A 12,291-nucleotide genomic window follows, 5' to 3' on the forward strand; every position below is an offset into this window, starting at 1 on the left:
CCATTGCATGGAGAAACTTAGGCAGAGTGTTCGAGGTGAACACCAAGGACAGGAAGCTTCAACTAAAGTCGGAGCTAAATCAGGTTAAGAGGAACAACCTCTCAATCAATGATTATGCCTTGAAGATCAAGAGTATCATTGAGGCTCTTGGATCTATTAAAGTCTCAGTGGAAGACGATGACATTGTCCGTGCATGCTTGGATGGTCTAGGAGATGAGTATGTACATTTTAGGTCTTCCATGAATACAAGAGACGACATCCCCGTGTTCCAAGATTTGATTTCTATGCTTATTCTTGAGGAGAAGAACCTTGACACATCTTCTTCTCATGGCATAAATAATTCTGAACAGGCCTTCTATTCTAACTCCAACAGAGGTAGAGGTAGAGGTCGTGGTCGAGGCCCAAGGGGTTGCAGGGGCCAATTTTTGGAAGGTCAATCAAATCAAAACAATACAGGTGGCAGGGGAAACCAGTCTCAAGGCAGGGGGAGTCAAAGAGGTCGTGGTACAGGATCAAGCAGGCAGCAACATACTCCAGATAGCAGAGAATGTTGGACTTGTGGTGAAAGAGGTCACATGTCACGTGACTGTCCAAAGGGAAAAGCAAGTGGAAAGAGAGAACAGGGCAACTATGCATCTACTAGCAAAGATGCAGATGACAGCAAAAACGAGCGCATGCTTGTTATGCAGCATGTAATGAATACAATGACTGCAGAGAATTCCACCCAAGATGATGTTTGGTATGTGGATTCAGGTGCCTCTAATCACATGACGTCTTGTGGAGAGTGGTTTAGAGATATGCGCAAACCAGATGTGTCAGGCTATGTGCAGACAGGAGATGACAGAGCTCACCCCATTGCTCATGTAGGGGACATACCTCTAAATACGAAGAGTGGGAAATCAAAGTACTTAGCAGATGTACTTCATGTCCCAAACATTACAAAGAATCTTGTTTCTGTTGGACAAATGGTTGAGCAGGGTTTGCAGGTTCGCTTCAATCCAAATGGCTGTTATGTAGAAGATTTCCAGAATGGCTATAAGCTGATCACAGAGGGCAAATGTGTGGGTAGAATGTTTACGCTGAATGTAGACATGCCTGAGGTAAAAGCTGCATTATTTGCACAGGGCACAGGTGTTGTGGCTGATGTTGACATTTGACACAAACGCATTGGCCATGTCAATGAGTAGAGATTGCGCAGCATGCAATCAAAACAGATTGTAAAAGGTTTGCCCAAATTCAAGGTGGATGGTATGCATAAAGTGTGTGCAGCATGCCAGTTTGGAAAACAGTCAAAGGGCTCATTTCCACATGAGCGCAATGTATGTAAAAAGCCACTTGAGGTGGTGCACACAGATGTTTGGGGTCCAACCGATATTGCAAGTATACATGGTTGCAGGTATTATGTCTCTTTCATTCATGACCAGACAAGGAAAGTATGGGTTTACTTCATGCGTAACAAAAGTGAAGTGTTTGGTCACTTTCAAGACTTCAAAGTCATGATTGAGAAGGAGACAGATATGCAAATCAAGACATTGAGGTCAGATGGAGGGGGAGAGTACTTCTCCAATGATTTTTCAGATTTTCTGCGAATGCATGGTATACGCAGGCAGTTTACAAGCAGATATACTCCACAACAGAATGGGGTCGCAGAAAGGAAAAACAGGCACATTGCAGAGGTTGCACGTGCATTGATGAATGAGAAGAACATTCCTCATCATTTCTGGGCTGAAGCCGTAAATACCGTTGTGTATATTATGAACAGGACACCTACAACTGCAGTGCATGATGTAACACCTGAGGAAAAGTTTACAGGTACAAAGCCTGATTTGGCACACTTGAAAGTGTTTGGCTGCATAGCTTACGTGCATGCACCAGATGAGTTGCGTAGGAAATTGGATCCTAAAGCAGAGAAATGTATTCTTGTGGGATATTCCCTTGAACAAAAGGGGTACAGGTGCTACAATCCTACTACACGAGAATTACAAGTGAGCAGAGATGTAGTCTTTTATGAGATGAGCAACTGGTACAGTAATGCACATGACGCTATTGGGGCTGATGTAAAAGGTGATGTGGTTGTACAAAATGTGAGGCCACAGTCACAGGTTTTGAGTGGACCACAAGAGTCCTCTTCTCGTGGCTTTGTTGAGAAACCATGGAATGGTAGACTACGTACGCAAGTTACTCCACCAACAGGTACAGGGAATGTATCACGAAAAGGAAAGGAAAAGGTTGATGAACCTCCCTTTATGGCTGATGCATCATCATGTTTTTCACATGTAGACATGGATTCAGATGGTTCTGAACAAAGTCTTGATGAGGAATTTGGAATTCCGGCTGTCAGGACACCTGGTGTAAGGAAAGTACAAGAAGATGCTAGAGGGCAAAGGAGTGACCTAGGACCGCGCAGATCTAATAGAGTCAGAAATCCAGTTCAAAAATTGACTTATGATGGAAAACCAAGCATAAGACTGATGGTAACATTGAGCGTTACAAGGCAAGGCTGGTCGCAAAGGGTTATGCACAGACGTATGGCATAGACTATGAGGAGACCTTTGCTTCAGTGGCAAAGATGACGACTGTGAGAGCTGTCATAGCAGTGGCTGCATCTAGAGGATGGATTATGCATCAAATGGATGTAAAGAATGCCTTCTTGAATGGTGAGTTGCAAGATGAAGTGTATATGGATCAGCCACCTGGTTATGTCGATCCAGGTTACCCAGATTATGTATGCAGACTTCTCAAAGCTTTGTATGGTTTGAAGCAGGACTCTAGAGCATGGTATGACAGGATTGCCAAGTATCTTGTCAGTATTGTTTTTAGGAGAGCTCATGCTGATCATTCACTCTATGTACGTGAGAGTGATGTGGGGATTGTGGTCATTACCATATATGTAGATGACCTTATTATTGTTGGTGACAATGCTATGGAGATTGACCATGTGAAGGGTCTTCTCAAACAGGAGTTTGAAATGAAAGATTTAGGCGAGTTGCGCTACTTTCTTGGCATTGAGGTGATCAGGACTCCAGAGGGTGTATGGCTATCATAGAGACAATATGATTTGGACATGTTGTCAAAGTATGGTATGGTTGATTGTAAGCCAATTTCTATTCCCTTGGATGTGAATGCAAAGCTGAGTGCAGAGAAGGGTGATGTTGTTGAGAATGTCAACATGTACAGGAAGATTGTGGGTAGTCTAATCTACTTTACTATCACGAGGCCAGACTTGAGCTACACAGTAGGCTTGGAGAGTCAGTTCATGCAGCTTCCGAGGAAGCCACATTTGGATGGAGTGCGATGCACACTTACGTATGTGCAAGGTACTCTTGACTGCGCATTGTTCTATTCAGCAGATGCACCATTAGCATTGTATGGGTATACAGATGCAGATTGGGCAAGTAGCATTGTTGATAGGAGATCTACGAGTGGCTTCATGTTCTCTTTTGGGAGTGGTGCTGTTACTTGGAGCAGCAAAAAGTAGCCTACGGTTGCCTTATCGAGCACAGAGGCCGAGTACAGAGGTGCAGCAGTTGCGGCGTGCGAGGTAGCTTGGCTACGCACATTACTTGAGGACTTGGGAGTGCAGGTGGACCAACAGATTTTCATCCATTGTGACAACCTCAGCAGCATGCAGTTGGCTAGGAACCCAGTGTTTCATGCCAGGACCAAACACATAGAGGTCCATTACCACTACGTTCGAGAGCGAGTGTTGGCGGGCGACATCGACTTGGTCTACGTCAGCACAGAGGAGCAGATAGCGGATATCTTTACCAAGGCCCTCGGAGCTGAGAAGCTTCGACGTTTCCGGACTATGCTTGGACTCTGCGACATGCAGAGCTCGAGGGGGAGTGTTGAGATGTCGAGCTCTACACCTTGAGCTGGCATCCACTACGGGTCTTGGCCGCTTACGGCATTTACTCACTGGCGCATTAGGTGATCGACACGGAGGATCTCTGCCAGTGATTCTACAGCTGGACTACACTTATAGTGACAGCCTAGTACGCTTCTAGCGAGTTCACACTTAGTGACCGCATGTACATATGTGCTAATTTTCAGCTTTAGCACTTAGTCATTTTGTACTCTCTTTTCTGTGAAGAAGAAGAAGAAGCTTTCCATCTCTGTGTGCTTTGTGATTGTCTTGTGTAGCTCTCTTGCATCCTCATTCTTTACAATTGCTGCATGCTATGCTGACGTTCTGAGCATCATCCCCTAATCAATGATATCGACACGGGGTTTATTCGAGCGAGTAAAGTCCAACATTATGTTGAACGGGTGCAGGTCACTGTGCACTATCTCGATCGAGTGGGCAGCCCCAACGCCAACGATTAAGGCGTGACAAATGGCTAGCATCTGCTCGATCGCTGCTTTGATCCGCGTCGTGTCTATTTCTTGTACATGAAGATTTGCTGCAGGCAATGACCTCCAGCCGTGTTGTAGCATGTGCATGTGTCGACTGAACAATCCGCGAGCGAATGGTAACCGACACATCATGTCGCCCACAGTACCCCATTGTAGTATGGGAATATTGTGATCCAAGGAGCTTCGGTAGTAAAGCCAATGCACCTTACAATGGAGGGGTGAAGCGTTTGTATTCCTTACTCTGTCTGAAAGCTGTCAAATTTCACCTCACCTCCCTCCCTTATAACATTTTCCCACATATGTAATGTGGTCTGGAAAAAAAGAGATGCCTTTGATGGTGTACAATGTGTACACACCAACGGACACTGCTCTAACCCTCATACCTTCTACCGAGGCTTCGTGAGGGATGCCGACAAGATGAGCGCACGTGGCATTCAAAGCCGTGCACATGATTGTGCTGGTGCCACTAGCATAGGATCGACCTCCCAAAGCTGCTTGCACATCTTGGGAAAATCAAGTAGTGATGCACTAGTAACTTTGGGGTTTCCTTTGCAATCTATTAAACCCCTTGGTCAGACTATGTATAAAAACTGCTCAAATTAGCAGTCAACATGGTGGACAACATAGTCTGCTAGGTCTAATAGTGATTGGAATCAACTTGGAAATTGAGCTTATCCACTATCTCTTGGAAAATTGTGGACTTCTTTCCTTGAAAGTTTAACTATGATGAGATCAAATTGTGATCCTCAACAACAACTTGGAAAGTTGAACTTGTCCACTATCCTTTGGCAGATTGTGGACTTTTTTCCTTGAAAGTACAATTGTGGTGAGGTCAAACTTTGATCCTCAGTACCTATGGAGTGATCGTGTATTAAATGGTTCATATCCTTGAAAATACCACTCCTAGAGGTACAATTAGTGCTGCAACTAAGCAATAGATCTTTGCAAGTTGGACTCTTATTCACAACTAGATCTTGAATAAATATTCTCTCGCTATGAATAGAGATAAAATATGTCTAACACCCCAAATAAGGTAGTCATACTAAGTTTTCTTGGGTGTTCAAACAAGATATTACTTACTCTGAGACTTATTCATGTCATCTCATGGATTACCTGCTTTTGATAGCTAAGCCATGCCTACTTTTTATAATAGAAAACGTCATTTGTATTGGTTGCACCTTGTGCATAGAGCCAATTATGTAAAGTGCGGTTAAAGATAATGCTAGTGGTGGAGAAATCCAAAATCACAAGGTAAACATGTGGAAATCACTTGATAAAATCTTTCACTATGTAGAGAAGAATTCTTGGGACGAAAGTAAGCTCACATAATTTCAAGTAGCCTTGCTGGATTGGAAGAAGGCATACTTCGCAGGGTGGGGTGGACAACATATCACTCATTACATGGTGAGTTAGAATGATCCATCTGCAAATAACATTTAAAAATCTCTTCACCATTTTGCTTTATTTCAATGCAGTATATATTGTTCACCCATGGTCCATATTTTACCAAGACATACGGCTCTTGTCAATATGGTCCACACAAGGCATGGAAAAGACCCACTGCATGTCAAGAAGATGTTACTTTAAGCACACTAGACATAGGGGAGGCAAGGATAGAGCCAATAGCCTATTAGTAGACTTTACACCAATGGACTTATAGAAGACTTATCCATAGATGAAGGCAGAAGGATCTTCTTAAGATCTCAAGAATTACACGTTCTTTACAACACATCCACAAAGAAAAAAAGAAAAGGGATTGGGGAAACTCAAATGTTCGGGAACGCCATGTGAGGTGGAAACAATCACGAGTCTAGAGCAAGAGAAGATGGACCTGAGCATGTTGCTTTTATCCTCTTTTTGCACGTCCTTCTTCCTCACTATGTACCTCTTTGATGTTGAGAGGCCGAGGAAACTGCCTTGTACGGATTCACCGCCCAACCTTCCATATATAGTCCTTGGCCTCTGAATCCCCAGTCCACACTGACAACCAGCCTCTTGGCTCAGGCCCGTTTTTGTCCTCGAAAACAAAAGTGAAAATTTTCTTCTTAAGAACACTAATGTTTTCCATAGCAGTACCTTCTTCAAGTCGATCCTTCCATTGGATTAAAGCTTGATGATGTACATAATGACGCATACGTAAATCATGATAGTCGAGAATTTTCTCAGGTTCATGCGGTGGGGTAGGAGGTTCAACGAAATCGAACAGAATCTGTTGGTCAATGACATTGTCGTCCCCATGTAAACGTTTACGTAAACGGCTTACATGAAATACCGGGTGGACACGAGAGTGTGTCGGTAACGGGAATTTGTAAGCACGATCACCAACTTGCTTGAGTATCTTGAAAGGCCCACAATATCTTGGAGATAATTTAGGTGTTGGCCCAATCTTCATACTTTTTAAATGCTCTGGCACACGCAAAAACACCTCTTCCCCTTCCTCAAAGGTAACTTGCCGATGTTTCTCGTCAGAGTACTTCTTATACCAATCGTGCACTTGTCGGGCATTTTGACGAGCGAGTTTCAACATATCCATATGGTCTTGGATAAAATCCTTAACCTATTGGAGTTTTTCGGTTGCCAACCCCACCGTAACTGGCGACCTAGGTTGAAAACCATACATTAGCATGAAAGAACTAAATCCAAGCATGACATGCTTAGCATTGCTGTAAGAAAACTCAAGAAGAGATATATACTCTTCTTAGTCTGTTTGTTTCTTGCTAACATATGCTAGTATCATATCCTCTACCACTTGGCTAACTCGTTCAGTTTGACCATCCGTTTCTGGATGATCTGTTGTACTGAGGCTGAGTTGTGTACCCAATCGTTTAAACACATCCCTCCAAAAATGACTGTTAAACTTGGAATCACAATCACTCACAATGTTACTTGGTAGTCCATACAACTTGTACAGATTGTCCACAAATAACTTAGCTAATTCTGGAGTCTTTATGGTCGACTTGGTTGGAATAAACTTGCATAGTTCAGTCAACCAGTCTACGACCAGCCATACCGAGTCATGACTTTGTAAAATGGTTGATAAACAAACAATAAAATCCATAGAGATACTTTCCCATCTACCATTAGAAATCTCCAAAGGATGTAAGAGTCCTCTTGCCTTCAAGCGCTCTGCTTTGTTAACTTGACATTTCTGGCAATGCAAGATATAGTCTTAAACAAAGCCATGTAAACCTGGCCAGTAAAACTGTCGTCTTACGACAGCATAAGTCTTTTAGTGCTTGAGTGCCCTGCACTTGGACTGTCATGAAATTCATAAAGACGTTGGCATTGAATGTCCATGTCTGTGTCGGTACACAAACTCTTCCCTTGTGGAGTAGGTAACCATTCTCGATGGAAAAATTCTTCCATCTCTGCAGTTCATCACTTGACGGAGGAGAATTATGTGTGGAGGTTAACAAAACACTACCAGCATTGGAGTGAGAAGGATTCCTCATTTGCACATGGCTCCACACTTTTTAGTATGCATCATCATGTTGATATTTTCCCTTCAGAGAATCCAAAAACTCACTTCAAAGTTCTGCAAAAGAAAGAGAATTGATCTCAGGCATACGACTAAGAGCATAAGCCACTACATCGTATCGTCCTTTACGATACTGGAGCTTTGGGTCATACTTGTGAAGAATCTCAGTTCACCTGGCCTTTTGACCCTTCAGGTTTGTTTGTTGTGTAAACCATTTTATGCTGTTGTGGTCAAACAACATCTCAAATTGAGCTCCATACAAATAATGCCACCATGTCTTTAAGGCAGACACTATTGCATAGAGTTCGCATTCATAAGCAGAATAATTCTGCTGTGCTGAATCAAGCTTCTTTCTTTCAAATGCAATTGGACTCCCCTCCTCGAAAGTACTTCTCCAATAGCATGGTTACTGGCATCTGTTTCCAAAACGACTGGCTCCAAAGGATCCACAATAGCTAGAATAGGAGCTGTAGCTAATGCATCCTTGAGCGTATCAAAAATTTCACGTTGAACGTCACCCCACTAAAAGGTTTTCCCTTTGGCCTTTAGTTGGTCCGTCATTGGCACAAGAATATGAGCATAAGTTTAAACGAACCTGCAACAAAAACCTGCAAATCCCACAAAAATATGTAACTCTTCCAGATTTTTAGGAGCAGGCCACCTCCAAGTGGCATCCACTTTGGAGTGATCCATGTGCAGCCCATTAGTTCAGATAACATGTCCTAGATAGTGAATTTATTCCTTTAGAAAATCACACTTTGATTCTTTGGCATATAAGTTGTTTTCTCTTAGCAATTCAAACATGTGCCTCAAATGTTGTAAGTCATCTTCCTCAGAAGCACTGTATATGAGAATGTCATCCAAGAAAAATGATAAACTTGCCCAAGTACGGTCTCAAGACGCTATCCATGAGTGTCATGAATGTTGTGGACGCATTGGTTAACCCAAAAGGCATAACCAAAAACTCGTAATATCCAAACCTTGTTCGGAATGCAGTTTTGGGTATATTGGAAAGGTGAATACGTACTTGGTGATAGCCCAACCGCAAGTCAATCCTTGTAAAAGTACGAGCATGAGTGAGCTTATTGAACAACTCATCTACGCATGGTAATGGGTATTTGTTCTTAATTGTGACTTCATTTAAACCACGTTAGTCTACGCACATGCGTATACTACCGTCCTTTTTCTTCACCAATAGGATGGGCGAAGCCAATGGTGAAGAATTTGGTTGAATAAAACCTCTACTAAGATAGTCAGCAAGCGCACGTTCCACCTCACCATCCTCATAATGACTCATTCTGTAGGGTGGTTTACGGACTGGTTTATTGTCTGTAACCACGTCTATGCCATGTTGCACAGATCGTGTTGGCGGTAATCCTGATGGTAAACCAGTAAGAAAAACATCTTGAAATTTCATTAATAAATCATTTAGCTGACTAGCAACCTTTGCTTGTTTAGAAGAGCGAGAAGTAGCCATTGCTGGAAGAGATGAGAGAGAAGCATGCGGCATTGAGGAATGTTCAACAGATTCAACATTTGAAAGAAAATGACATAATGAGTAACACAAGAAAACTTCTTCTATTTCATTGTCAGAAGTGAGCTTTATAAGCTCTGTCGTACATATCAGTGGTGAGGAAGGAACATCCTTCTCTCCTAACAACAACACATGTGCGCCATGGGATTCAAACATTAGAATGTTGTACTCGTAGCTACGCTTTAGTGATGGTCATAAGCTTTGCAAGCACTCTCTACCACATACCACATCTACCCGCTCCATATTCATAACCTGGAAACCCAAGGATGTGGAATAGCCTTGAATTTCCAATGGTACAGCTCTGACTTGACTTGAATTTCCAATGGTACAGCTCTGACTTGAGTATCCCATACTCTTCAGCATCATAGCCGTTCATCATTGCGGCCTTGTAGCGATGGGAACTCAGAGTTTGGGGCAATTTGAGTCTTTTCACTAATCAATAGTTAATGAAATTGTGAGTAGCACTGTCATCTACTAAGATAGACACCTTGTGCCCTTGAAGAGATTCGTGCATATGCACTAACTCATGTGGACTTAAGGTCTGTTGCCACATGGAAGATGTGATACAACATTCATGCACCACCTTGGTGTGTCTTACCTCCACCTTGGAGAAACGTGAGGAAGACTCAAGAGGTAGCAACTGCACCGTGTGCACTGCTTTCTCCTTGCCTTGAGCAATAGATTTTCTTTTGGGACAATCCTTTTTGCCATGGCTGCTTCCCAAGCATTGAAAACATAACTTCTCTTTTTTAGCCTTCTCAAATTCCTCAGGAGAGAGATGCCCTCGAGACCCCTTGGGGTTTTTAGCTGCTTCAGAGTTGGCTACTATAGATTTTCTTTTATTGTGCCCATGCTGTGTGCATGTCTTACCATCTGTATTAGCAAGCACGTGAGTACCATGTGATTTCTTCTCATCTAGATCATCATGAATGTGAGCTTTCACTATGGCCTCATCAAGTGTTTTAGGGTCCTGAGTCTTGACATGCTTCTTAAGCTCTATCATCAGACCACAGATAAACCCACGTACTTGTTGAAAGGTGTCTAACCCTTTCAACTTGAGGATAAAATCTCCACAGTGTGAGATATATTCAAGAAATGATGGGTGTTGGCGCATGGAACACGTGTCCCAAGCTGTCCAATTTCTATCCGCCTCATTTGTGGGCAATAAATCTTTTATAAACATAGCCTCAAAGGCTGTCCAACTCGGTGGTATGATATTCTTCTCCTTGAGAGACATCCACCATTTATAGGCCTTGCCTTCTAGAGTCAGACTTGTCTACAGTGCCCTAACTGCATCCGGAGTACATCGTAAGGCGTGAATTCCGTCCCACTTGCTGAGAAAGATATTCACCATATCCTTATTGCACTCTTGATTGTATCCCTTAAAAGTTGGTGGCTTTGTATTTTCAACAACTTTTCGACCTCCTTCACATTGAGAGAATGTAGAGAATCAGGAGGGGGAGCTTGTCTCTGATCAGGAAGACCATGCCCCTGATCGGCTACGTGCTCATGCATGTGTGTGTCAATAGGACCCTTGGCCTGCTAGTGCATAAACTGCACCACTAACATGGATAATTTACTGACATTTTCATTTAGGGATGAAAAATTCATTTCCATCACCGATATATGTGCTTGAAGTGCTCAAAATTCTTGAATATCGAGCAATTCGTAAGTGTCATCTCCTTCCGTAGCTTCGCGGGTACCCTACGTGAGAGTATCCGGCGGGAGCCATCATTGGGAGGATTGAGCGTATTGCGCTCGAAGTCAAAAGTCATGTTGATATCCGAATCCATGGCGACTGTGCAGTGCTAGGAAAAAAGCAGAAGAATACCTTGATTCCAAAGAAAGTTCGTAATCGTAGAATGCACTGCCAACGTTGATAATTAGCCGTGGTAATCAGGCCCCGCAACCATAAGTCGAAAATGTATGAATGCCGAGAAACCAAGCCGTGCTGGTATTGTTGAATATTTGAAATCTGTGAGTTGCCTTTGGTCGTCAACGATGCGATCCGAAACGAGTTCTCCAAGCTGCACTTCTTGATTAATTGTTAACTAATCCGATGCCGAGTTCGATGACGAGCTGGTTACAACCGACGCCTTTTGTAGACGTTAAAGTCACTTCGAATAAATATCTTTGAAATTCAATCTCAATCAATAAGTAAACACTGCAGGCTACACATAATTTCCTGTTTGCTTGAAATTAGGGAAAACTTTGGCCGCTGATCAGCACCTTGCCGAGCTTTGACGGCAATTTTATGGAAACGGGGTGTGTGCCGGAGTGGGCATGCACCCTTGCTTGATTTCAAAGGTCAAAAATACCACTTGGAAGGCCCTTGGTGTGTAAGCCTTAAGCTTGTTATGGTGGCACAACGAACAGGTTGCACCTGTGAGAGAGAGAATGAGCTCCCACTTGCTACAGTGCTCATATGGTGGCACTCCTATGTCGAGAAAGCCTCAGCTCGGTGGCGTGCAACAGTCAAGCCTGGCCTTGCGGTGTTTTGATTTGGTTGAAACACCTTGTTCCTCCCTCCTTAGGGTTGCTGCCCATGTTGCAGCTTCGACTCCCCACTCTGTGTAGATAGCTTACCCGCCTTGGTAGAGAGCTTACACACCTTGCCTCCTCACCTCATGCAACATGCAAAGAAAGTGGGTGGTTCCACGCCGTCTTCTCCCAAAATAGAACCATGCTCTGATACCAATGAGAGGCACAGGGAACTAACTTGTACAGATTCATTGCTGAACCTCCCATATATAGCCCTTGGCCTCTAAATCCCCAATCCACACTGGCAACCGGCCTCTTGGCCCAGGTCCGTGAACCCTCCTGGGTATGCCCTTGGCATGACAAATGTGCAACCCCCTTGGACGAACTCTTTCCTTTGTTGATGGAAACATCCCCACGGGTATCAAGCGTCTTATTTCCCTCT

The sequence above is a fragment of the Adiantum capillus-veneris genome, chromosome 8, assembly GCF_014529385.1.
Source record: "Adiantum capillus-veneris isolate H3 chromosome 8, ASM1452938v2, whole genome shotgun sequence".
Lineage (NCBI taxonomy): Eukaryota > Viridiplantae > Streptophyta > Polypodiopsida > Polypodiales > Pteridaceae > Adiantum > Adiantum capillus-veneris.